This window comes from Coregonus clupeaformis, unplaced genomic scaffold, assembly GCF_020615455.1.
Source record: "Coregonus clupeaformis isolate EN_2021a unplaced genomic scaffold, ASM2061545v1 scaf0461, whole genome shotgun sequence".
NCBI classification, from domain to species: Eukaryota; Metazoa; Chordata; class Actinopteri; order Salmoniformes; family Salmonidae; genus Coregonus; species Coregonus clupeaformis.
Genome location: NW_025533916.1, coordinates 144556 through 169992, shown reverse-complemented (window position 1 = coordinate 169992; position 25437 = coordinate 144556). Strand labels below are relative to the sequence as shown.

Below are 25437 nucleotides of genomic sequence, written 5' to 3'. Positions count from 1 at the left end.
ACATACATCCACTACGGCAAACCAAAATAATCTACAACTTTTACATTTCACCTCTTGACCATTTTCTTACAGTTCTCATAGATATCCATTAGACTAAACAAATGAGGAGGTATTTGAAAGTTGTTGGTTAAGAGTATGTTGCTTAATGTTGCAGGTATTGTCCACTTTTCCTTCAGAATGCCATCAGTTACTCTCCACTGTCTTTTCCCTGTAAAATAAGAAATAGTAAGGATTTATTTGTATACCACTTCAGTATATCAGGTATGGTTAGTCAGATTTATTGTATGAATGCAGTAAGTTTGCTAGCCCATCCACTCACCTTGCCCATGTCACGACTCTTAACCCGCATCTTGTTGACCTGGGTCTCAGCAATGTCAGCACGCTCTTCAGCCTCCTCCAACTCATGCTGCACCTTCCTGAACTTGGTCAGGTGGGTTTTGGCTTGCTCCTCCTATAAAATGAAATTGGATTAAGTGTCAACATTTTGAAGGGAGGTTAAAAACCATGTGTGTAAACTGGTCTGGATTGAGTTGTACTCACAGCCTCCTCCACCTGTCTCTTGTAGGCTTTGACCTTCAGCTGTAACTTGTCCACCAGTTCTTGAAGTCTAATGATGTTCTTTTTATCCTCCTCAGACTGTTTTAAAACAGGACACATTTTATGCAGCCTATGGCCTATTATGGAGAATTCTTAAAATTGCCATGCACCAAAGAACTGTGGTGATAAGGAATTCAACGGTGCAGTTTTGCATGCAGTGTATCCATCCAGCTGACATTTACCTGATAGGTGAGCTCCTTGATTCTGTGCTCATACAGCATCTGAGGCGTGTTTCTGCTCTGACTCTAGCTCAATCTCCAGCTCTCTCACCTGATGGAAACCAACAACTATTACCACCACATAATACAAGCATAACATTGTCATCTGCATCTTCAATAATAGTTAAGGTTCTATTATAATCTTAACTATACAAACACTACCCTTGTCTCCAGTTTCTGGAGTTGCTTCTTTCCACCCTTCATGGCAATATTCTCTGCTTCAACTAGACGGTGCTGCAGGTCCTTGACGGTGATCTCCAGATTCTTCTTCATCCTCTCAAGGTGACCACTTGTGTCCTGCTCCTTCTTCAGCTCCTCTGCCATCAGGGACACTTACAGTAAATAAGGCGGAACATAGACGTACATCAGTGATAGCCTTTTTGGCCTTCTCCTCAGCGTTTCTGGCCTCCTGAATACTGTCTTCCATCTCACCCTGAATTGAGGTGAGATCAGCCTCAAGTTTCTTGCGAATGTTGATCAGGCTTGTATTCTGTAAAATATGTAATTCAGCAAATCACCATGGGGACATTTTGTATTTTTAGATTAAATGAGTTGTTGCTTTAGGGCTGAGGTGATTAAGAAAGTCGAGTACTGTACCTGTGAGTGCAGTAGCTGCACTCTCTCGCTAGCACCCACTAGTTCTTGCTCAGCTGTTTTACGGCTTCTCTCAGTCTGTTCCAGAGTACCCCTCATCTCATCAATTTCAGCCTGCAACAGGTTGCTCCTGCGCTCAGACATGGCAACCTGCTCCTTCGTATCATCCTGTCCTCTAATAGCATCATCAAGGTGGAGTTGTGCTTCCTACGGGGGAATGAATTGATCAAAGTAAATGGAAATGGTGAAGTTTCTCCTATAACTGCAAAACAAACAGTATATTTCATGTATGTTTGTTTCCATCAGCTAACCTTGAGCTGAACTTGGATATATCTCAGCTGTTTTTGTGACTCACTGGCCTGCCTATTAGCATGGCTTAGCTGAATCTCCATCTCATTGAGGTCTCCCTCCATCTTCTTCTTAACTCGCAGGGCATCATTCCTGCTCCTGACCTCAGCGTCCAGATTGGTCTGCATGGAATCAATAACTCTCTGGCTGTTTCTCTTCAACTGGTCAATCTCCTCATCCTTTTCAGAAATATTTCTGTCCACCTCAGACTTCACCTGGTTCAACTCCAGCTGGGCACGGAGGATCTTAGATTCGTCATGCTCTATAGATGCCTGAATGGGAGTTAATGTATAGTCAGAATAGACAGGAAGATATTGTAGTTGGGAATCGGGATAAATATGAAGTACCATCTTTACAAGTTTTACTATTACCTCTGCCTCCTCCAGGGCAGTCTGAACCTCTGTCTTCTCCTGTTCAGACTGTTTCTTTGACTTTTCAAGCTCATGAATGGTTTTTCCTGTTTCCCCTAGCTGTTCAGTGAGATCCATAATTTCCTCTAGAAGAAAAAAAACATTTCTCAGTAAGCTTAATTGTTTCTATATAATGTTTCTATACTTAAAGATTGTGTGTAGTATGAGAGCATTTACTAAATAAAGATCCTTGACATACGTTGCATGTTTTTGTTTTCATGTTTGAGTGTTTCGAGATGTTCAAGAGATTCCTCATAGGCATTCTTCATTTTGAAGTTCTCAGTGCCCATGGAGCGAACCTCTTTCAAGGATGCCTCCAGCTCTGCCTGACTCTCCTCAAATGTCTGCTTCCACTCTGCCAGGATCTACAAATTACGAAATATTACTTAGACAGGCTATATTTGTCATATAAATAAACACATGGTAAAGCATCATAAACATGTATTTCTAAAATAGTAGGTATGCCATCTTGCACCTTATCAAAGTTTATTTGCTTCTTGTCCAGAGTGGCAGCAGCAGAGTTGGCTCTCTCAACATCCATCATCAGATCCTCCACATCCCCCTGCAGCCTCTGCTTGGTCTTCTCCAATGAGGAGCACTTGGAGTTGTTTGCCTCAACAGCTTCCTCTGCTTCCTGAAGACGTAGGGCTAGCTTCTTCCTGTAGTGGGAAACGTGAAATTCCATAATACCTTTCCCTTTGGTTGAAGCGATCACGTGGACAAAATAGATCAATTGTGTTGGATCTTACTTGGCCTCTTCAAGTTCCTCAGTGCGCTGGATGGCATCAGTCTCATACTTGGTTCTCCACAGAGCTACCTCACTGTTGGCCTTGGACATGCTCCTCTGCAGCTCAGCCTTGGACTCCTGCTCCTCCTCATACTGCTCCCGGAGCAGGTCACAGTCATGGCGGGATCATTGTAAACCATATGCCAGGGCATTCTTAGCCTAATATGGAAAGGAAATGTCATGGGCTTTTTCTTCACAAACATAACATTTTAGTAGCATATATTATGTTGACCTTAACATCCTCCTCATTCTGCCTTTTCAGCTCTTCTATTTGTTGGACATAGGCTTGTTTGCCGCGAGTTAGGTGTGACATTAAGGAATCCTTCTCCTCAAGCTGTTGTGACATCTCCCCTGAAAATGATCAAAATAGAAGTTCAGAAATATGTAAATGTGAACATTGGCTTTGACTATTTGGACGTGAAGTTTTCACCATTTTCTGTCTTCCTCTTTAGTATTCACTTCACTCAGATGATCTTCAAGAGAACGGCACAGTTTTTCCAAATTGATCTACAAAATCGCATTTCACAAATAAAAAAAATGTAGCTATTTCAATATATATTTTGTGATGTCACGAGAGGCTGTGTCCTGGAGGGACGTTACATCCCCCTGAGATGGCTGCAAACCCAGACAGCTATGGCTCCATCTGCTGGTATGGTCGGGAACTCCACCCCTCTATGGCCAAGCTTCCCACGCAGCTGAAACAAATCAGGAGCTGATGAGCTGAAGGTTTGTTGAAGGGAAGAGACACACTGAGGGTGAGTGTGTGGGTTGTGAAGAAACACAGTCTCCAACCTGGGCTCTCTGGAGGACAAAGAGTGCTGCACGTCCACTTCCATGAGGAATATAAGGATTTGGAGATACTTACCTTTGGGAAATACTCACCTTTGGATATATGCACCTGTGGAAATACGTGAGAGACATTTGGAAGGACTTTTTTGCTGGGTTGGCCACTAGCTGCAACGTGGACTACAGTAAGGCTGGGGAAAAGTTATCTGAGCGAGTGAGAATTATGATTTTGGATGTGGAAGAGACATCCCTGAACTGTTAACCCTTAAAGAGCCACAAGAGAACAGAATTTTGTTATATTTTCGTTAATTTCCCAAGACCTATAATAAAATCCTTGTTTTGTTTGAACCTTGTCTCCTTGCACTACTTGAGCAATCCCGCTGAAAGCTGTGTAGCCTCTCGTGACGTCACAATTTCTAAACCAAAACCAAACATTAACAAATATTTGTTAACTTACCTTTGCTTTAGCAATAGCCTCCATGTTGCTTGACAGATCATCCACCTCCAGTTTTAGCTCACTTTTATCTTTTTCGAGTTTCTGCTTAACTCTTTGGAGGTTGTCAATCTGTAGAGTAGCAGAGGTAGCATCATGCTGTAGCGAAGACTCCTCCAGGTGTAACGATCCCGGCAGTCTGAGTCGGGTCCTGTCTGTGGACTAGTTTTTATGTTCGTGATCTCCAGTTTCCCGAGGGTTCTGGAACGCTCCGGGGAGCTCTCTTGATTTCCGCACCTGCATCCCATCAGCAATCTGCACACCTGGTCCTGATCATCACCCTTCTTAGGCTCTGGCCTAACATCCATTCCCTGCCGGATCGTTAGCCATAAACAGTATGTTTTGCCAGCGTATCAGCCTCAGAGTACTAGCGTTAGTTTTGTTGTTTTTTGCACCTTGTTGACCTGCCTTGTACTTACCTCCGTTTGTTCTGTCTACAGTCATTCTCCCGGAACCTTCACCCAACCCCTGCCGTGCCATCAGTTCATCTGCTACTTCACCACCACCTACTCATCTCCGCCACCCGCTCCGTTTACTGGACTATTCTGCATCTTTATCTGTAAATAAACACTCTCATTCGTTCAACTCACCTTGTCCTGGTCTGCTTCTGGGTTCGGTCTTAGAGAACCGTGACAGAACGATCCGGCCATTAATGAACCCAGCGGACCTGGACTCTGTTCGCCATGCCATTACCCATCAGGAGAAGATGTTGGGCCATCATAGCACGGTACTACAGGAGATCGCGTTGTCAGTTGGAACCTTTCTACCGGTCTGACGGAGGCCCAGAACCAACGCAATGTTCCGGTGGAGGATCCACTACCGGTTTCACCCATCTCGCCTGCCGCTTCTGGAGCGGTGTCCTTCCGTGAGCCCAAGGTTCCGGCGCGGATAAATATGAGGGGAGCTGGGAAGATGCCGTTCTTTCCTTATGCAGTGTGGATTAGTGTTCGATCTACAGCCCTACTCTTATGCCACAGACAAGGCTAGGATAGCCTTTGTGATTGAGTTGCTGCGTGGTCGAGCGCTGGAGTGGGCTTCAGCCGTTTGGGAACGACAGGATCCCTGCATGGCTTCATACCAGGGGTTCACGGCCGAGATGAGGAAGCTCTTCGACCATTCCGTCCGAGGGAGGGACGCAGCTAGGCGCCTGTTTTCGCTTCGCCAAGGAACTCGCAGCGTGGCCGACTTCGTGATCGAGTTCAAGACGTTGGCTGTGGAGAGTGGGTGGAATGAGGAGTCTCTGCAAGCGGCCTTTACCAGGGTCTGTCGGAGCAGCTCAAGGATGAGTTGATCTCCTATCCGGAGCCTAGTGACCTGGACAGCTTGGTAGCCTTGTCTATTCGGGTGGATAATCGAGTCCGAGAGCGAAGGAGGAGAAGCAATGGGGTCCGTCCAATCGATCAGCTTCTCAGTTCCCAGTCGGGTCGGGTGGTGGACCAGAACACGTCGATCATTCTCCACCACAAAGGATTAGGGGAGAGGTTCTCTCTCCCGATTCTGAACCCATGCAAGTGGGGCGGCACTGGTTAACCAAGGAGGAGCGTCAACATAGACGTAAGACCAACTGTTGCCTCTACTGTGGTAGCTCGGGACATTACATCTCCACTTGTTCCCGGCGGTCGTCAAACTGCCCGGCTCGCTAAAGTTGGGAGGACTTTTAGCGAGCCAGTTTCAACCTCTCAGTACCTCTGTCAGACCCCCGTTTCCCGGCTACCCTTGTGAACAGGAATCAGAGCTTAGCGATTAACGCTTTGTCGATTCAGGTGCCGATGGAAGCTTTCTTGATGCCGAGTTGGTGGAACAGCTGGGGCTTTCCAAGGAGCAATTGCCGGAAGCCATTGAAGCGACCACTCTGAACGGCAGTAGTCTGGCACGTATCACGATGAGGACTGAACCGGTTAAGATGCTGTTGTCGGGGAATCATTCGGAGATGATTTCATTCTTCATTCTGCCGTCTTCCCATGTTCCTCTAGTCCTTGGATACCCCTGGCTGAAGGAACACAATCCCACGTTCGATTGGGTGACGGGCAAGGTAACGAGTTGGAGCCTTGATTGTCATGCTAACTGTCTCAAGACTGCCTGTCCCCATTCGGTTCCCAGTCAGGTGATTGAGGCTAAACCCCCCAGATTTGTCCCTGGTTCCCGAGACATATCACGATTTGGGGGAAGTGTTCAGTAAGCAGAAGGCTCTGTCACTCCCTCCCCACCGACCATATGATTGTGCCATCAACCTGTTCCCTGGAGCTGTCTACCCCAAAGGGAAGGTTATACAGTATCTCCCGCCCTGAACGTGAGGCTTTGGAGACCTACATCAAGGAGTCCCTAGCTGCTGGTCTCGTTCGTCCCTCGTCATCACCCCTGGGGCAGGATTCTTCTTTGTGGGTAAGAAGGATGGCTCTCTTCGACCGTGTATTGATTATCGGGGTTGAATGACATCACGGTCAAGAACAAGTATCCCCTGCCCCTTGATGAGTTCTGCCTTCGACTCCTTACAGGGTGCTACGGTGTTCACCAAGCTAGACCTCGCAATGCGTATCACATGGTCCGGATCAGAGAGGGAGACGAGTGGTTGACGGGGTTCAATACACCGATGGGTCACTCAGTATCAGGTGATGCCGTTTGGACTGACCAATGCTCCAGCGGTATTCCAGAGTATGGTGAACGACGTCCTGAGAGATATGATCGGTCTCTTTGTGTTTGTTTACCTGGATGACATTCTGATCTTCTCGAAGGAACCTTCCGACCACGTCCAGCATGTCCGGCAGGTTCTGCAGCGATTGTTGGAGAATCGCCTGTTCGTGAAGGCCGAGAAGTGCGAGTTTCACGCCCACACGACATCCTTTCTCGGGTACATCATCTCCAGGGGAGAGATTAGGATGGACCAGGAGAAGGTTAGAGCGGTTCTGGAATGGGCCCAGCCCGGTCCGAGATTGCAGCTCCAGAGATTTTTGGGGTTTGCGAATTTCTACCGCAGATTCATCCGGGATTACAGCCGTGTGGCCGCTCCGTTAACGGCCTTGACTTCCAGTATCAGGAGCTTCAAGTGGAATCCGGAGGCGGATCGAGCGTTTCTGGATTTGAAGAGGCGATTCACCAACGCACCGATTCTCTCTCAACCGGACACGGCCCGTCAGTTCGTCGTTGAAGTGGGCCGCGTCTGATGTGGGAGTTGGCGCCATCCTGTCGCAGCGATGCTCCACGGACAGTAAACTCCATCCCTGCGCCTACTACTCTCGTCGCCTTTCGCCTGCGGAGAGGAATTACGATGTGGGTAACCGGGAGCTTCTCGCGGTGAAACTTGCCTTGGAGGAGTGGCGCCACTGGTTGGAGGGGGGCGGAGCAGCCGTTTATTGTCTGGACTGACCACAATAATCTTGCTTACGTGCAATCGGCTAGACGTCTCAACTCCCCGTCAGGCCAGGTGGTCGTTGTTTTTCGGACGATTCAATTTTTTCCCTGACGTTCCGACCTGGATCTAAGAACGGCAAGGCGGACGCCTTGTCTCGGATGTTCTCCAAGACGGAGGAGAGTGGGTCCAAGACCGAGACAATTCTCCCCCGGAACTGCGTCGTGGGAGCTGTTAGGTGGAAGATTGAGGAGGAGGTGATGGCGGCTCTTCGGACGCAGCCCGGTCCCGTAACGGTCCACCCGGTCGGTTGTTTGTGCCTGAGTCGGTTCGTCCTGCGGTCCTCAAATGGTCCCACGCCAGCAAGATGGCTTGTCACCCTGGCGTGGCTCGGATGATGGCGTTTCTTCGCAGACGTTTTTGGTGGCCTGCCATGGCCGAGGATACTCGGGGTTATGTTGCTGCCTGTCCAGTGTGTGCGCAGAATAAGAGTACCAATCGGCCCAGCTCTGGACTACTTCACCCCCCTTCCTATTCCCCGGCGACCATGGTCGCATCTGGCCCTAGACTTTGTCACTGGGTTGCCCGCTTCTGAGGGGAACACGGTCGTTCTGACTATCGTGGACAGATTCAGCAAGTTCGCCCACTTTGTGCCAATTGCCAAGCTTCCCTCTGCCTCGGAGACGTCCGAGATCCTGGTTAGGGAGGTTTTCAGGGTCCACGGGTTGCCCAGTGATATCGTTTCCGACCGTGGCCCTCAGTTTACCTCTGCTGTCTGGAAGTCCTTCTGTTTGGCCATTGGAGCTACAGTCAGTCTCACATCTGGTTTTCACCCCCAATCTAATGGTCAGGCGGAGAGAGCCAACCAGAAGATGGAATCCACGCTACGCTGCCTGGCCTCTTCCAACCCCACCTCCTGGGTCTCTCAGTTGCCTTGGGTTGAGTATGCCCACAATACTCTCCCTACATCTGCCACTGGGATGTCTCCCTTCCAGTGCCTGTATGGCTACCAACCTCCCTTGTTCCCTTCTCAGGAGAAGGAGCTCTCAGTGCCTTCTGTTCAGGCCCATATTCGTCGTTGCCACCGGACCTGGCATCGGGCCAGAAAAGCACTCCTTAGAGTTTCGGACCGGTATCAGCTCCAGGCGAATCGTCGCCGGATCCCCGCTCCCACCTACACCATCGGAGATAGGGTCTGGTTGGCCACACGGGATCTTCCTTTACGGACTGAGTCTAGGAAGTTGTTACCGGAAGTTCATTGGTCCGTTTGTGGTGGAGAAGGTGATCAATCCGGTGGCAGTTCGACTCAAACTCCCGAGGACGCTCAGAGTCCATCCCACCTTTCATGTCTCCTGCCTCAAGCCTGTTTTCCTCAGTCCTCTGTTGCCTCCTCCGCCTCCTCCTCCTCCTCCTCGGATGATCGGAGGTGGTCCTGCCTACACGGTGCGTCGCATCATGGATTCCAGACGGCGGGGCCGGGGTTTCCAGTATCTCGTGGACTGGGAGGGGTATGGTCCTGAAGAGAGGAGTTGGATTCCGCGGCGACAGGTCCTAGATGCTGACCTCATCAGTGACTTCTACCGCCTCCATCCTGGCGCTCCGGGAGTCCGCCCGGTGGCGTTCGTCGGAGGGGGGTACTGTAACGATCCCGGCAGTCTGAGTCGGGTCCTGTCTGTGGACTAGTTTTTATGTTCGTGATCTCCAGTTTCCCGAGGGTTCTGGAACGCTCCGGGGAGCTCTCTTGATTTCCGCACCTGCATCCCATCAGCAATCTGCACACCTGGTCCTGATCATCACCCTTCTTAGGCTCTGGCCTAACATCCATTCCCTGCCGGATCGTTAGCCATAAACAGTATGTTTTGCCAGCGTATCAGCCTCAGAGTACTAGCGTTAGTTTTGTTGTTTTTTGCACCTTGTTGACCTGCCTTGTACTTACCTCCGTTTGTTCTGTCTACAGTCATTCTCCCCGGAACCTTCACCCAACCCCTGCCGTGCCATCAGTTCATCTGCTACTTCACCACCACCTACTCATCTCCGCCACCCGCTCCGTTTACTGGACTATTCTGCATCTTTATCTGTAAATAAACACTCTCATTCGTTCAACTCACCTTGTCCTGGTCTGCTTCTGGGTTCGGTCTTAGAGAACCGTGACACCAGGTCTCGACGCAGCTTCTGAAACTCAGCCTCACGCCTCTTGTTCATGTCAACCTGAGTAGCAGTGGCTCCACCAGCCTCCTCAAGTCTCTCACTGATCTCCTCAATTTCCCTGGAGAGGTCAGCCCTCTGCTTCTCTACCTTGGCCAGAACAGCACGATCAGCCTCAGTTTCCTCCTCAAGTTTCTCAATACGAGCCTACAGGTTGACAAACTATGTTCAGTTTACAGTAAAATAAATGTTGGTAACACTTCCTCTGTGTATAATGTATATATATCCTAGCACACCCATGATGCATTTATCCATAAGTTAATTAAGCCATTAGACAAATACAGTAAGATTTTCTTCACCTGAAGCTCTTTGATTTTCTTCTGAAGTTGTGCAGAAAGAGACTGTTCCTCCTCAACCTTACCCAGCAGCTGTGACCCCTCAAAGTCTTTCCTATTCAATGCAACATTAGACAATGTCAAAGTACTGTGAGGTTCATACAATATTGGTGTAGTTTTAGTTATAGGGGGATTTTGTGTGTTATGTTTAAGGTTTAATCCTGTTTTGTGCATGTGTTTGAGGGAAAAAGTTGTCATACTTCTTGAGCTTCTCATCCAGCTGTTGCTTCTCATTCTCCAGGTCCATTAAGGTCTCCTGAGACAGCTTCAGGTCACCCTCCAGCTTTCTCTTGGCTCTCTCGAGGTCCATACGAACCTTCTTCTCTTGTTCCAGGGAACCTTCAAGCTACATACATACAAATAAAATACTGAATACTGTACATGTACCTTATTTTACATTTCACACATCATCACGCCTGTGTTCATTTAATAAACTAACTCACATCATGAACTTGCTGTTCCAGCTTGGATTTGGCTTTGTTCAGAGTGTTGACTTTGTCCTCCTCTGATTGCAAGTCATCCAGTGTTTGTTGGTGGGCCTCTTAGAGGGCTTTCTTCTCTTTGGTCAGTTTAGCAACATTCTCATCTTGGGACATGATCTCTTCCGTAAGATTTTTCACCTGAAATCATTATGAAGTGTTGTTGTGAAACTGTTTAAATGGTTTGAACCCTGAGAAAGCCTAATGGAAGTAGGTGGACTACCTTGTTCTCTATGGCATGTTTCTCCTTCTCCACTTTGGCTAAGGTGAGCTCTAAGTCATCCATGTCTTTTTTGAGCTCAGAGCACTCATCCTCCAGCTTCCTCTTCTTTGCAGTCAGCTCAGCATTCACTTCCTCCTCATCCTCCAGTCTTTCTGTTACCTCCTAAGTTTTTGTTCCATCTGGATCTTGCTTTTGATTAGGCCCTCACATCTCTCTTCAGCATCCAGCAGATTATCTGATTCCTAATTAGTCAGAAATAATAACATTTTGTTGATATAATAACAACTACTAAAGTGTTATAATGTTAGTTGCAGATGTATTTCACTATTTATTAACCTAATTTGGGAATACTTACACCCTGAACTTGAAGGAGAAGGTCATTCTTCTCTTGGACAATGGAGACCATCTTCTCCTCAAGCTCCTTTCTCCTGCTTTCTGATTTGGCCAGATCCTCCTTGCACTTAGTGAAGTCGACCTTCATTTGGGCCGTCTCTTTTTCAGATTCTGCACTCTTCAGAAGAGGCTTGAGTTTGAAATATAGCTTCATCCATGGCCAGTGTTTCACGTTCATGAATGAACGGAAGTTATATTGTATGGTGTAAATGGACTCCCTATCAAAGTCAAATCAAGATTATTCTGTTAGTTTTCATTCAAAATGGACATATATGATATCCCAGAGTTTAGGCTGTGAGATTGCAATAGACCCGTGTTGCCTTACTTTCTGGCAATCCTCTTCTGGTACTCCAGTCTGACAACGTATCCACGACACAGTGCCTGAGTGGATCTCACAACATGGGCTAGGCGCTCATCTCTCATCTCCTCCAGAGCACCCAGGAGACCAGCTTTAAAAAACACCTGAAAAAGAGGAGTTTGGTTTACTATCAATATAGTGTTTGTGCATTACTATTACAGTGTGGATTTTGTATACAGTGTGAAAAGTGCACCTTGGTGTGGCCAAACTTGTACTGAGTATGATCCACATCAATGGAGCCTAGCAGTTTCTCCACAGCCTTCTTGTTGTCCATGAACTGTCCCTCTGGGATAGCACTGGCATTCAGGATCCTGTACCTGAAACACATGGGACCAAGCATTAGTACTGAATACACTAGATACAGTATACTAAGTAGTCCCTGATAAATAATGCATGGCATGTTATTTTAGCTATGGGAGATTAATAAAGATGACCTTCGTGGTCAGTTGATCTAATTTGATCAGGTAATATAAACTTTAAATGCATGGTTACCATCTGTTGGAGAGAAGGTCGCATAAAGCATACACAGTATTTTGACAGATGACTTCTGGTACAGCTGCAGAACACACTCGTTCAATGGGTCCTTGTTCTTCTCTAGCCAGCCAGTGAGACTGTAGTCCACATTACCAGCATAGTGCACCAGGGAGAAGTGGGCCTCAGGTTTGCCTTTGACAATCTTTGGCTTTTGGAAAGCTTGGTTCTTTCCAAGATGCTGGTCGTAGAGTTTGTTCTTGAAAGAAGTGTCTGTTGACTTAGGGAACATACATTCCTCTTCAAGGATGGAGAAGATGCCCATTGGCTGGTCGACAAGAGATGATTAATTACTGAGAAGAACTGGTCAATGCAGAAGAACTGGTCAAATGCAGGGCATTCAACATTATTCAATCAATGTATATGGTTTTTGACAGTACCTTGTCAATAAGCTCAATGCAGGCATCCAAATCCATTCCAAAGTCAATGAACTCCCACTCTATCCCTTCCTTCTTGTATTCCTCTTGTTCCAACACGAACATGTGGTGATTGAAAAACTATTGCAGTTTCTCATTAGTGAAGTTGATGCAGAGCTGTTCCAATGTGTTGTACTGAGGGAATATGAAAGTAGCATGAAAATAAATGCCTGAGGATCAATGTATGCTTGTATCATTTCACAAAACATTAGTAATGAAAGATATCAATATGTTGGAACCATACTTCAAAGATCTCAAATCCAGCAATATCCAGAACACCAATGAAATGTTGTCTGGACTGCTTTGTATCCAGTTGTTGGTTGATCCTTAAGACCATCCAATCTTCTCATAGACTGATTTGGCAAGGGCTCCAATGGAGTTATACACCTATAATGTATAGAAAATATCCTCTTAGTCAACCATTGCTTAGTCTAAAGACACGTATTGTCCATGTCTTGTTGCCTTACTTGCTGAACGCTTTATCCTTTGGTGACGTACTCATTCCCAACCTTTACTCTGGGATAGCAGAGATTTTTGAGCAGGTCAGCAGAGTTGAAGCCCATCAGGTAGGCTGCTTTATCAGCTTCTGTATGGCGAACACATAACAATGCTTTACAAACAGAGGAGACAACCATCAATTCATTACATTACAACTTTTCTTTTGTTAATACCTGTTCTGTATGACAAAGATTGATCACTACCTGATTAATTGTATTTGATTCAGTTATGATATACACGATCATGTGATGAACATTTTCTAGAGTGATGTCCCCCTCACCCTCGGTGCCATCAGGTTCTGCCTGTTCCTCACGCTGCTTCTGCTTGAACTTCATGTTCCCATAATGCATTATGGCACCAGTCAGCTTGTAGATGCTCACTTTTTCATCAGCAGTAAAACCCAGGATATCAATGGCTTCCTGTGACATAAAAGAGGGACATCAAATCAAAGCTATCTGAAAAGAAACCATGCATATTTGATTCCCTTAACTCAACTCACATCAGTAGCTATCAACTCCTCTGCAACGTCTATGCTCTTCACAGTGATTTCTCCTTGACTTATAAAGGCAAAGTCATAGGGGTTGGTGGTGATGAGAAGTATATCTGAAAGGGGGAAATTAAATTAGAGCAGGGGTATTCAACTGGGGTCTGCAAAGATTATTTTTTTAAAGAAATGTTTTCCCCAATGTTTTTATGAATATCGCTAGCAACAACAGAATAGACAAATTTAGAAAAGAGGGCAATATCTTCGTTCTTGTCACGCCCTGACTCTGGGGACTCTTATTTGTTGAGTAAGGGTGTGATTTTCTATGTTGTGTATTTCTATGTTGGCCGGTGTGGTTCCCAATCAGAGGCAGCTGTAGCTCGTTGTCTCTGATTGGGGACCATATTTAGGCAGCCGATTGGCACTAGTGGGTTGTGGGATCTTGTTCCGTGTGAGGTATGTTGTTTGTGTACCGTGGACTTCACGTTTCGTTTAGTTTGTTGTTTTGTCGCTTGTTTATTCGTTCCAAATAAACATGTATGCATATCACGCTGCGCCTTGGTCTGACCCGTCTGTAAACGAACGTGACAGAAGATCCCACCAAACGAGGACCAAGCAGCGAGTCCAGGCAGAGCGGATGGCCATGTCACAGGTGGCCAATTTGTGGTCATGGGAGGAGATATTCGCGGGGAAAGGACCATTGGCGAAGGTAGATGCCCAGGCAGGAGAGGAGCAACGGCAACACAGAGGAAGCCGGTCGAGGAAGAAGCCCGAGAGACAGACCCAATATTTTTTTTTGGGGGGGGCTAAAAGGGTGGTTGGCGGAGCCTAGTGTTAGAGCAGAGCCAACTTCCCGTACTCACGCGAGAAGGCGTATGACTGGGCAAGCTCCGTGTTATGCGGAGCTACGTACTGTGTCGCCAGTGCGCCGGCACAGTCCTGTACGTCCTGTGCTTGCACCACGCACGTGCCGTGCGAAGATGGGCATCCAGCCAGGACGGGGTGTGCCGGCTCAACGCTCCTGGTCTCTAGTACGCCTCCTTGGTCACGCATATCCTGCGCCAGTTCTACGAGCTGTATCGCCAGTGCGCGTGCACAGCCCAGTGCGTCCTGTGCCAGCGCCCCGCACGTGTAGTGCGAAAGTGGGCAGCCAGCCAGGACGGGTTGTGCCAGCTCTCCGCTCCAGACCTCCAGTTCGCCTTCGCAGTCCGGTCCGGCCCGTTTCTGCTCCTCGCACCAAGCCAGTGGTGCGCGTCGCCAGCCCGGCCCGCACCGTTCCTGCTCCTCGCACCAAGCCAGTGGTGCGCGTCGCCAGCCGGCCCGGCCCGTTCCTGCCCCTCGCACCAAGCCAGTGGTGCGCGTCGCCAGTCCGGCCCGGCCTGTTCCTGCCCCTTGCACCAAGCCAGTAGTGTGCGTCGCCAGCCCGGCCCGGCCCGTTCCTGCTCCTCGCACCAAGCCAGTGGTGCGCGTCGCCAGCCCGGCCCGGCCCGTTCCTGCCCCTCGCACCAAGCCAGTGGTGCGCGTCGCCAGTCCGGCCCGGCCCGTTCCTGCTCCTCGCACCAAGCCAGTGGTGCGCGTCGCCAGTCCGGCCCGGCCCGTTCCTGCCCCTCGCACCAAGCCAGTGGTGCGCGTCGCCAGCCCGGCCCGGCCCGTTCCTGCCCCTCGCACCAAGCCAGTGGTGCGCGTCGCCAGTCTGGCCCGGCCCGTTCCTGCCCCTCGCACCAAGCGAGTGGTGCGCGTCGCCAGTCCGGCCCGGCCCGGCCTGTTCCTGCTCCTTGCACCAAGCCAGTGGTGCACGTCGCCAGCCCGGCCCGGCCCGTTCCTGCTCCTCGCACCAAGCCAGTGGTGCGTGTTCCTAGTCCGGTCCGGCCCGTGCCTGATCCAGCTCCGGTCAGCTGCTCCAGTCCGGAGCCAGAGCAGTCCGCTCCACCGGTGCCTGATCCAGCTCCGGTCAGCTGCTCCAGTCCGGAGCCAGAGCAGTTCACTCCACCAGTGCCTGATCCAGCTCTGGTCAGCTGCTCCACTCCGGAGCCAGAGCAGTCCACTCCACCGGTGCCTGATCCAGCTCCGGTCAGCTGCTCCACTCCGTAGCCAGAGCAGTCCACTCCACCGGGGTCTAGTCCAGCTCCGGTCAGCGGCTCTACTCCGGAGCCAGAGCAGTCCGCTCCACCGGTGCCTGATCCAGCTCCGGTCAGCGGCTCCACTCCGTAGCCAGAGCAGTCCGCTCCACCGGGGTCTAGTCCAGATCCGGTCAGTGGCTCCACTCCGGAGCCAGAGCAGTCCGCTCTACCGGTGCCAGTCCAGCTCCGGTCAATGGCTCCAGTCCGGAACCTGAGCAGTCCGCTCCACCGGTGCCCGGTCCAGCTCCGGTCAGCGGCTCCAGTCCAGACCCAGACGTCAGCCCCTCTCCAGGTTCGGGGTCTCCCACACCGGGGTCCAGACAGGGCTTGGAGTATAGTGGGAGGAAGGAGAGGGGAAGCAGCGCGCCGAGGTCCAGACCAGACCGGGGGCGCAACAGGGAGGCGGAGAATAGGTGGTTGTCACGCCCGGAGCCGGATCCGCCTCCGAGGCGGAATGCCCACCCGGCCCCTACCCTGTTAAGTAAAGGTTGTGCGGTCGGAGTCCGCACCTTTGGTGGGGGGGTACTGTCACGCCCTGACTCTGGGTACTCTTATTTGTTGAGTCAGGGTCTGATTTTCTATGTTGTGTATTTCTATGTTGGCCGGTGTGGTTCCCAATCAGAGGCAGCTGTAGCTCGTTGTCTCTGATTGGGGACCATACTTAGGCAGCCTATTGGCACTAGTGGGTTGTGGGATCTTGTTCATTTTTTTTTTTTTACATTTTTTAGTCATTTAGCAGACGCTCTTATCCAGAGCGACTTACAGTTAGTGAATACATATATATATATTTTTTTATACTGTCCCCCCGTGGGAATCGAACCCACAACCCTGGCGTTGCAAACGCCATGCTCTATCAACTGAGCTACATCCCTGCCGGCCATTCCCTCCCCTACCCTGGACGACGCTGGGCCAATTGTGCGCCGCCCATGAGTTGTTCCGTGTGAGGTATGTTGTTTGTGTACCGTGGACTTCACGTTTAGTTTAGTTTGTTGTTTTGTCGCTTGTTTATTCGTTCCAAATAAACATGTATGCATATCACGCTGCGCCTTGGTCTGACCCGTCTGTAAACGAACGTGACAGTTCTAATGATGTCTACTTTATTTCTCAACTCCTAATATTGAGCAAATTACACTCATTGGAGCCAATTACACTCATCTGCCATACGTAGGCTTTGAAAAAGCACCCGTAAACAGGCTACCAGTGCATTTTTATCTCAATATCAAATCATTTCTGGGTAACAATTAAGTACCTTACTGTTATTTGTTTTAATTTCAAATGGTCAAAAAGAAAATGGTCTCAGTGAGGAAAATTCGCTGTTATTGGCAGAGAGGTTTGGAACTCTCTTTCCTATTGGTCTATTAATTAATAAATTATGTCACCATGGAAGGCTAAAACTCCATCCCACCAAAACAGGCTGAAATTTCAGGTGGTCTTTTCAAACAGCTCTTAAACTAAAATGATATTATCATAGGTTTCACAATTTCACAGTATTATTTCAACCTCATAGTGTGGAAATATATATATATATATAAAACTGGAAAATCATGTTTTGACTGCACTGGGCCTTTAACCAATGTTAAACTTTTGCTCTTAGCAAAAATGTATTTGGAGTTATGATTCACCTGATGACAAGACATATGAAAAACTTTTTTTTGCTAACGATGGGGGTCACATATGATGGGGGTCCCATATGATGGGGGGTCCCGTATGAAGGTGGTCAAGTATGATCGGATTTCCGTATTATTTGCTAATGTGTGTGTGTGTGTGTGTGTGTGTGTGTGTGTGTGTGAGACTCAGTAAGAGAGATAATGTAGTATGTCAAGATTTTACATACCAATAAGCTCTGGCTTCTTATTGCAAGTAAGCTGGTAGAATATATGGTAGCTCCTCTCAGCACCCAATTGAAATGTCACTCGAGATTTTTCCAGCAGATCTTTCAGTAACAAAGCAGAATAAATTCAACATGACTCATACAGTATATGGATCAATTTAGGAAATGCATTTTAGCAACAAAACAAATGTTGTACTTACACACTTCAATATCTGCTGAGGCCAGTTTACCCGTTGTGCCAAAGTGTATTCTAATGAATTTGCCCTTTTTGAGAAAATAAAAATGTCTTACTGTAAGTTTAACATTGTTCAGCTCTTATTGCTACACTTCTGCGTAAAAAACAATTCTGTTGGATTCTGGTTTCACTCACAAAGCGAGAGGAGTTGTCGTTCCTCACAGTCTTGGCATTCCCAAAAGCCTCCAGCAGAGGGTTGGCCTGGATGATTTGATCCTCCAGGGTTCCCTGCCACAAGAAAGGAAATGTATCTGACATCCATTCCTGTACAGCACCAGTCAAAGCCCATTCCTGTGCAGCACCGGTCAAAGCCCATTCCTGTGCAGCACCGGTCAAAGCCCATTCCTGTGCAGCACCGGTCAAAGCCCATTCCTGTGCAGCTCCGGTTAAAGCCCATTCCTGTACAGCACCAGTCAAAGCCCATTCCTGTACAGCACCAGTCAAAGCCCATTCCTGTACAGCACCAGTCAAAGCCCATTCCTGTGCAGCTCCGGTAAAAGCCCATTCCTGTACAGCACCAGTCAAAGCCAATTCCTGTACAGCACCAGTCAAAGCCCATTCCTGTACAGCACCAGTCAAAGGCCATTCCTGTGCAGCTCCGGTAAAAGCCCATTCCTGTACAGCACCAGTCAAAGTCCATTCCTGTACAGCACCAGTCAAAGCCACTGCACTACAAAAGGCATAAGCTTACCTTTATCTTGCTGGCTGGTTCTTTTTTCTTGTCTGCAGACACTGCGATTGTCGCAAAGTACTGGATGACATGTTTGGTGTTTACAGTCTTGCCTGCACCGGATTCTCCACTGTTGAAGAAAAATATCAGATTATTGTGTCATTAGAATATATTTAACTGGCAACTATTATATCTGCATTAAAAAAAAGAAAAAAAAGATGATACTTACGTGATTAGGATAGACTGATGTTCCCGATCTAAAGAAAAATAAGCACAATAAGTTGGATGTTCAAAGTCACAATATGTAATCAAAAGACATTTAAAGCAGTGGGTGAAATACCTGTTAGCATGAGCTGATAAGCATTATCAGAGAGGGCAAAGATGTGAGGTGGGACCTCCATCCTCTTCTTCCCTATGTAGGCGCTCACCACCTCTGGGTTGTAGACTGGGAGCCACTTATATGGGTTCACAGTCACACAGAACAGCCCAGAGTAGGTCTGTCAATATTGAAGAAACATACACTACCGGGCAAAAGTTTTAGAACACCTACTCATTCCAGCGTTTTTCATTATTTGTACTATTTTCTACATTGTAGAATAATAATGAAGACATCAAAACTATGAAATAACACATATGGAATCATGTAGTAACCAAAAAAGTGTTAAACAAATATTTTATATTTGAGATTCTTCAAATAGCCACCCTTTGCCTTGATGACAGCTTTGCACACTCTTGGCATTCTCTCAACCAGCTTCACCTGAAATGCTTTTCCACTAGTCTTGAAGGAGCTCCCACATATGCTGAGCACTTGCTGGCTGCTTTTCCTTCACTCTGCGGTATTTTGGTATTTGGTATTTTATTAGGATCACCATTAGCTGTTGCAAAAGCAGCAGCTACTCTTCCTGGGGTCCACACAAAACATGAAACATGACATAATACAGAACATTAATAGACAAGAACAGCTCAAGGACAGAACTACATGCATTTTTTTAAAAGGCACACGTAGCCTACATATCAATACATACACACAAACTATCTAGGTCAAATAGAGGAGAGGCGTTGTGCCGTGAGGTGTTGCTTTATCTGTTTTTTGAAACCAGGTTTGCTGTTTATTTGAGCAATATGAGATGGAACGGAGTTCCATGCAATAATGGCTCTATATAATACTGTACGCTTTCTTGAATTTGTTCTGTATTTGGGGACTGTGAAAAGACCCGTGGTGGCATGTCTGGTGGGGTACTTGTGTGTGTCAGAGCTGTGTGTAAGTTGACTATGCAAACAATTTGGGATTTTCAACACATTAATGTTTCTTATAAAAAGAAGAAGTGATGCAGTCAGTCTCTCCTTAACTCTTAGCCAAGAGAGACTGGCATGCATAGTATTTATATCAGCCCTCTGATTACAATGAAGAGCAAGACATGCCGCTCTGTTTTGGGCCAGCTGCAGCTTAACTAGGTCTTTCCTTGCAGCACTGGACCACACGACTGGACAATAATCAAGATTAGACAAAACTAGAGCCTGCAGAACTTGCTTTTTGGAGTGTGGAGCATCTCTTTATTACGTACAGACCTCTCCCCATCTTTACAACCATTGAATCTATATGTTTTGACCATGATAGTTTACAATCTAAGGTAACACCAAGTAAGGTAACGCCAATCTAAGGTAACGCGATCTGACTCATCCCAAACCATCTCAATTTGGTTGAGGTTGGGGGATTGTGGAGGCCAGGTCATCTGATGCAGCACTCCATCGCTCTCCTTCTTGGTAAAATATCCCTTACACAGCCTGGAGGTGTGATGGGTCGTTGTCCTGTTGAAAAACAAATGATAGTCCCACTAAGCCCAAACCAGATGGGATGGCGTATCGCTACAGAATGCTGTGGTAGCCATGCTGGTTAAGTGTGCCTTGAATTCTAAATAAATCACAGACAGTGTCACCAGCAAAGCACGCCCACACAATAACACCTCCTCCTCAATGCTTTACGGTGGGAAATATACCTGCAGAGATCATCCGTCCAACCACACCACGTCTCACAAAGATACGGCGGTTGGAACCAAAAATCTCCAATTTGGACTCCAAACCAAAGGACACATTTCCACCGGTCTAATGTCCATTGCGTGTGTTTCTTGGCCCAAGTAAGTCTCTTCTTCTTATTGGTGTCCTTTAGTAGTGGTTTCTTTGCAGCAATTAGACCATGAAGGCCTGATTCACGCAGTCTCCTCTGAACAGTTGATGTTGAGATGTGTCTGTTACTTGAACTCTGTAAAGCATTTACAGTGGGGAAAAAAAGTATTTAGTCAGCCACCAATTGTGCAAGTTCTCCCACTTAAAAAGATGAGAGAGGCCTGTAATTTTCATCATAGGTACACGTCAACTATAACAGACAAAATGAGAAAAGAAAATCCAGAAAATCACATTGTAGGATTTTTAATGAATTTATTTGCAAATTATGGTGGAAAATAAGTATTTGGTCAATAAGAAAAGTTTCTCAATACTTTGTTATGTACCCTTTGTTGGCAATGACACAGGTCAAACGTTTTCTGTAAGTCTTCACAAGGTTTTCACACACTGTTGCTGGTATTTTGGCCCATTCCTCCATGCAGATCTCTTCTAGAGCAGTGATGTTTTGGGGCTGTCGCTGGGCAACACGGACTTTCAACTCCCTCCAAAGATTTTCTATGGGGTTGAGATCTGGAGACTGGCTAGGCCACTCCAGGACCTTGAAATGCTTCTTACGAAGCCACTCCTTCGTTGCCCGGGCAGTGTGTTTGGGATCATTGTCATGCTGAAAGACCCAGCCATATTTCATCTTCAATGCCCTTGCTGATGGAAGGAGGTTTTCACTCAAAATCTCACGATACATGGCCCCATTCATTCTTTCCTTTACACGGATCAGTCGTCCTGGTCCCTTTGCAGAAAAACAGCCCCAAAGCATGATGTTTCCACCCCCATGCTTCACAGTAGGTATGGTGTTCTTTGGATGCAACTCGGCATTCTTTGTCCTCCAAACACGACGAGTTGAGTTTTTACCAAAAAGTTATATTTTGGTTTCATCTGACCATATGACATTCTCCCAATCCTCTTCTGGATCATCCAAATGCACTCTAGCAAACTTCAGACGGGCCTGGACATGTACTGGCTTAAGCAGGGGGACACGTCTGGCACTGCAGGATTTGACTCCCTGGCGGCGTAGTGTGTTACTGATGGTAGGCTTTGTTACTTTGGTCCCAGCTCTCTGCAGGTCATTCACTAGGTCCCCCCGTGTGGTTCTGGGATTTTTGCTCACCGTTCTTGTGATCATTTTGACCCCACGGGATGAGATCTTGCGTGGAGCCCCAGATCGAGGGAGATTATCAGTGGTCTTGTATGTCTTCCATTTCCTAATAATTGCTCCCACAGTTGATTTCTTCAAACCAAGCTGCTTACCTATTGCAGATTCAGTCTTCCCAGCCTGGTGCAGGTCTATCATTTTGTTTCTGGTGTCCTTTGACAGCTCTTTGGTTTTGTCCATAGTGGAGTTTGGAGTGTGACTGTTTGAGGTTGTGGACAGGTGTCTTTTATACTGATAACAAGTTCAAACAGGTGCCATTAATACAGGTAACGAGTGGAGGACAGAGGAGCCTCTTAAAGAAGAAGTTACAGTGCTAACTGTGCCACTAGAGATCCTGGTTCGAATCCAGGCTCTGTCGCAGCCAGCCGCGACCGGGAGACTCATGGGCGGCGCACAATTGGCCCAGCGTCGTCCAGGGTAGGGGAAGGAATGGCCGGCAGGGATGTAGCTCAGTTGATAGAGCATGGTGTTTGCAATGCCAGGGTTGTGGGTTCAATTCCCACGGGGGGCCAGTATAAAAAATATATATATATATATATATATATATATGTATTCACTAACTGTAAGTCGCTCTGGATAAGAGCGTCTGCTAAATTACGTAAATGTAAATGTAAATGTTACAGGTCTGTGAGAGCCAGAAATCTTGCTTGTTTGTAGGTGACCAAATACATATTTTCCACCATAATTTGCAAATAAATTCATAAAAAATCCTACAATGTGATTTTATAGATTTTTTTCTCAATTTGTCTGTCATAGTTGACGTGTACCTATGATTAAAATTACAGGCCTCTCTCATCTTTTTAAGTGGGAGAACTTGCACAATTGGTGGCTGACTAAATACTTGTTTTCCCCACTGTATTTGGTCTGCAATTTCTGAGGCTGGTAACTCTAATGAACTTATCTTCTGCAGCAGAGGTAACTCTGGGTCTTCCATTCCTGTGGCGGTCCTCATGAGAGACAGTTTCATCATAGCGCTTGATGGTTTTTGCGACTTCACTTGAAGAAACTTTCAAAGTTCTCGAAATGTTCCGTATTGACTGACCTTCATGTCTTAAAGTAATGATGGACTGTCATTTGTCTTTGCTTATTTGAGCTGTTCTTGCCATAATATGGACTTGGTCTTTTACCAATTGGGTTATCTTCTGTATACCCCCCCTACCTTGTCACAACACAACTGATTGGCTCAAACGCATTAAGAAGGGAAAACATTTCACAGATTAACTTTTAAGAAGGCACACCTGTTAATTGAAATGCATTCCAGGTGACTACCTCATGAAGCTGGTTGAGAGAATGCCAAGAGTGTGCAAAGCTGTCATCAAGGCAAAGGGTGGCTATTTGAAGGATCTCAAATATAAAATATATTTTGATTTGTTTAACAGTTTTTTGGTTACTACATGATTCCATATGTGTTATTTCGTAATTTTGATGTCTTCACTAGAAAATAGTAAAAATAAAGAAAAAACCTTGAATGAGTAGGTGTTCTAAAATGTTTGACCGGTAGTGTATATGCCCTTGTTAGATACATTTAACAATGAGATTATCAATTACATTTTTTTGGGTGAAATATTGTGTATCAGTGTAAAATACTTCTATCATATATCATCCATGCTCCGTAACGCTCTTTGAGGTTATACAGCACAGCGGGCTCATTGAGGTGGGTCATCATAACCATGTCCTCCATCTAATCGAACTTGGGAGGGTTCATTGGAAACACTTGGTCCTCCTTGACTACTACAGTCTGGAAAATAGAAACAGAATACAGCAGGGTTATGAAAGCTACTGAAAGCAAGCCTCCAATTTGGCACATTGAATGGGAATGAGCCCATGTTGCCACTGATTGCTACGACATTGGTTCCACCATTGACCTACTCTGTCATCCAGGGTCTGGACAGTGACTTTGTCCCCGTCTTTGTTCTGGACGAGCCCCTTCACATAGAGCTCTTTGTCATCACTGACGTAACAGGCCGTTTTGGCGTCAAAGGGCATAGACTAAGCCTCGATCCTCTCCTTCTCTGACTTCCTCAGGTACTGGGCAGCTGGCCCGAAGATGGACATTTCTCCATCCCCGCTCATTCTGACCTCTAAGAATGCAGTATAACAGAACACATTTCATCTCAGGCTTTTTCTCCCTTGAAAGTCAAAGATGAAATTGTTATTTGTCGTTCTACTTACCTACTTATTGCAGCTTACTGCAATCACTGAATCCCCTGACACCAATCCCCTGTGCCCTAGAACAGTTCAGAAGCGTGTGGGATAATGCAACCGCATTACATGGAAATCTGCTTTTTAACATGAAGTTCAAATATTTCAGCTATTCTTGTCAAGCACAGGGGGAGACTTACCTAGTTGCTGATGCTGAGAAGGTAAGCATAGCCTGCTGCAGTAGCTCCATTTATACTGTGCCATTGTCCTTGGTGAGAATCCTCCTTCTTTTACATGGATTGCATTGTTTGAGCTGCATGAACCTGTTGCCCATGGATAACTCCATTAAGCACAAGGTACTCTATGGTTATATTTAGGCCTAGCACTCACACACTATAATATGTCACATTTCCATTCAATAAAGAACCTGCCATCAATGCATTATTAACCACAACTAAAAGAGATTGCAATGAACTTTGACTGTTTAGCTCTATGCTCAGTAATCAGGTCATACATTTCTCTCTCTATACATATAATAAGATATAGAGCCATGGATAGGAATGACAATTTACATAGGAATGACGATATTACATGATACTCACAATATTTCACAGATGAAAAACTGGCTGAAATACTGTAACCTACATATAAAGATGATATAGTAACAATGCAAGCCAAAAGATAGGGGGGGAAACATTTGCACCAGTAATATATCTGTCAAAGCATCAATCTGCTGTTGTTGAGAAGAGCTTTTGTAAATAACCTCAAAGCTATAAATCTGAGGTGTACTTAGTAGGCACTTTGGACACACTCACTATTCATTCATCCAGGTTGTTGCACTAATCAAGATCCAATTTCATAGACTAGGCTACATTTAAAATAAAGTAGGGGTACTCTACTAAATATTCCGTATCAGACTTAACATTGGCCAAAGACAACTTTTCGTACCATAGTTATGAGCAAACTATATGAATCATGGGCTAATAGATTTGTCCCTTTTTCCTCTACACCGGGAAATGTGATATATCAGAGACATCTGATAACCAGCAGCTTGTTTAATGACTGTCTTAGTGTGGTTGCTATTTTGGTGATTGTAGAAAAGTAACATGATTACTCAGACATGTTCAAGCAGATTTGAAAATGATTGTTTCCCTTCTTTTTAAAGGATAATTGAGGTTAATTGGGACGGAAATACTGGCGTACAAAGCCCCGGGCTTGGATACAGCTGTTTTAACAATAAGTACATGGCCACAGTCCAATCCAAACAGCAGTTACAGGATGAACCCTGTTCTTCTCCTGTTAATCAGAATGGCAGAATTAACCAGCATAACTTATATGACCATAATATTCACAAAGAATTGAAGTTAATCATTTTCATGTGACTTTTTGTTCATTGTTAAAGGGATACTTCAGGATTTTGGCAATTAGGCCCTTTATGTACTTTCCCATAGTCAGATTAACTTTTTGATGTTTCTGTTTCCAGGATGAAGGAAGTTAGAGGTAGTTTCGTAAGCCAGTGCTAACTAGCGTTAGCTCAATGACTGGAAGTCTATGGGTATCTACTAGCATGATAGCAGATACACATAGACTTCTAGTCATTGAGCTAA

General features: G+C 46.4%; 1 pseudogene; it reads right to left on the bottom strand.

The window, feature by feature from the left end:
* Positions 1-23761, bottom strand: LOC121560432 (annotated as a pseudogene).
* Between the last annotated feature and the right edge of the window lie 1676 nt (positions 23762-25437).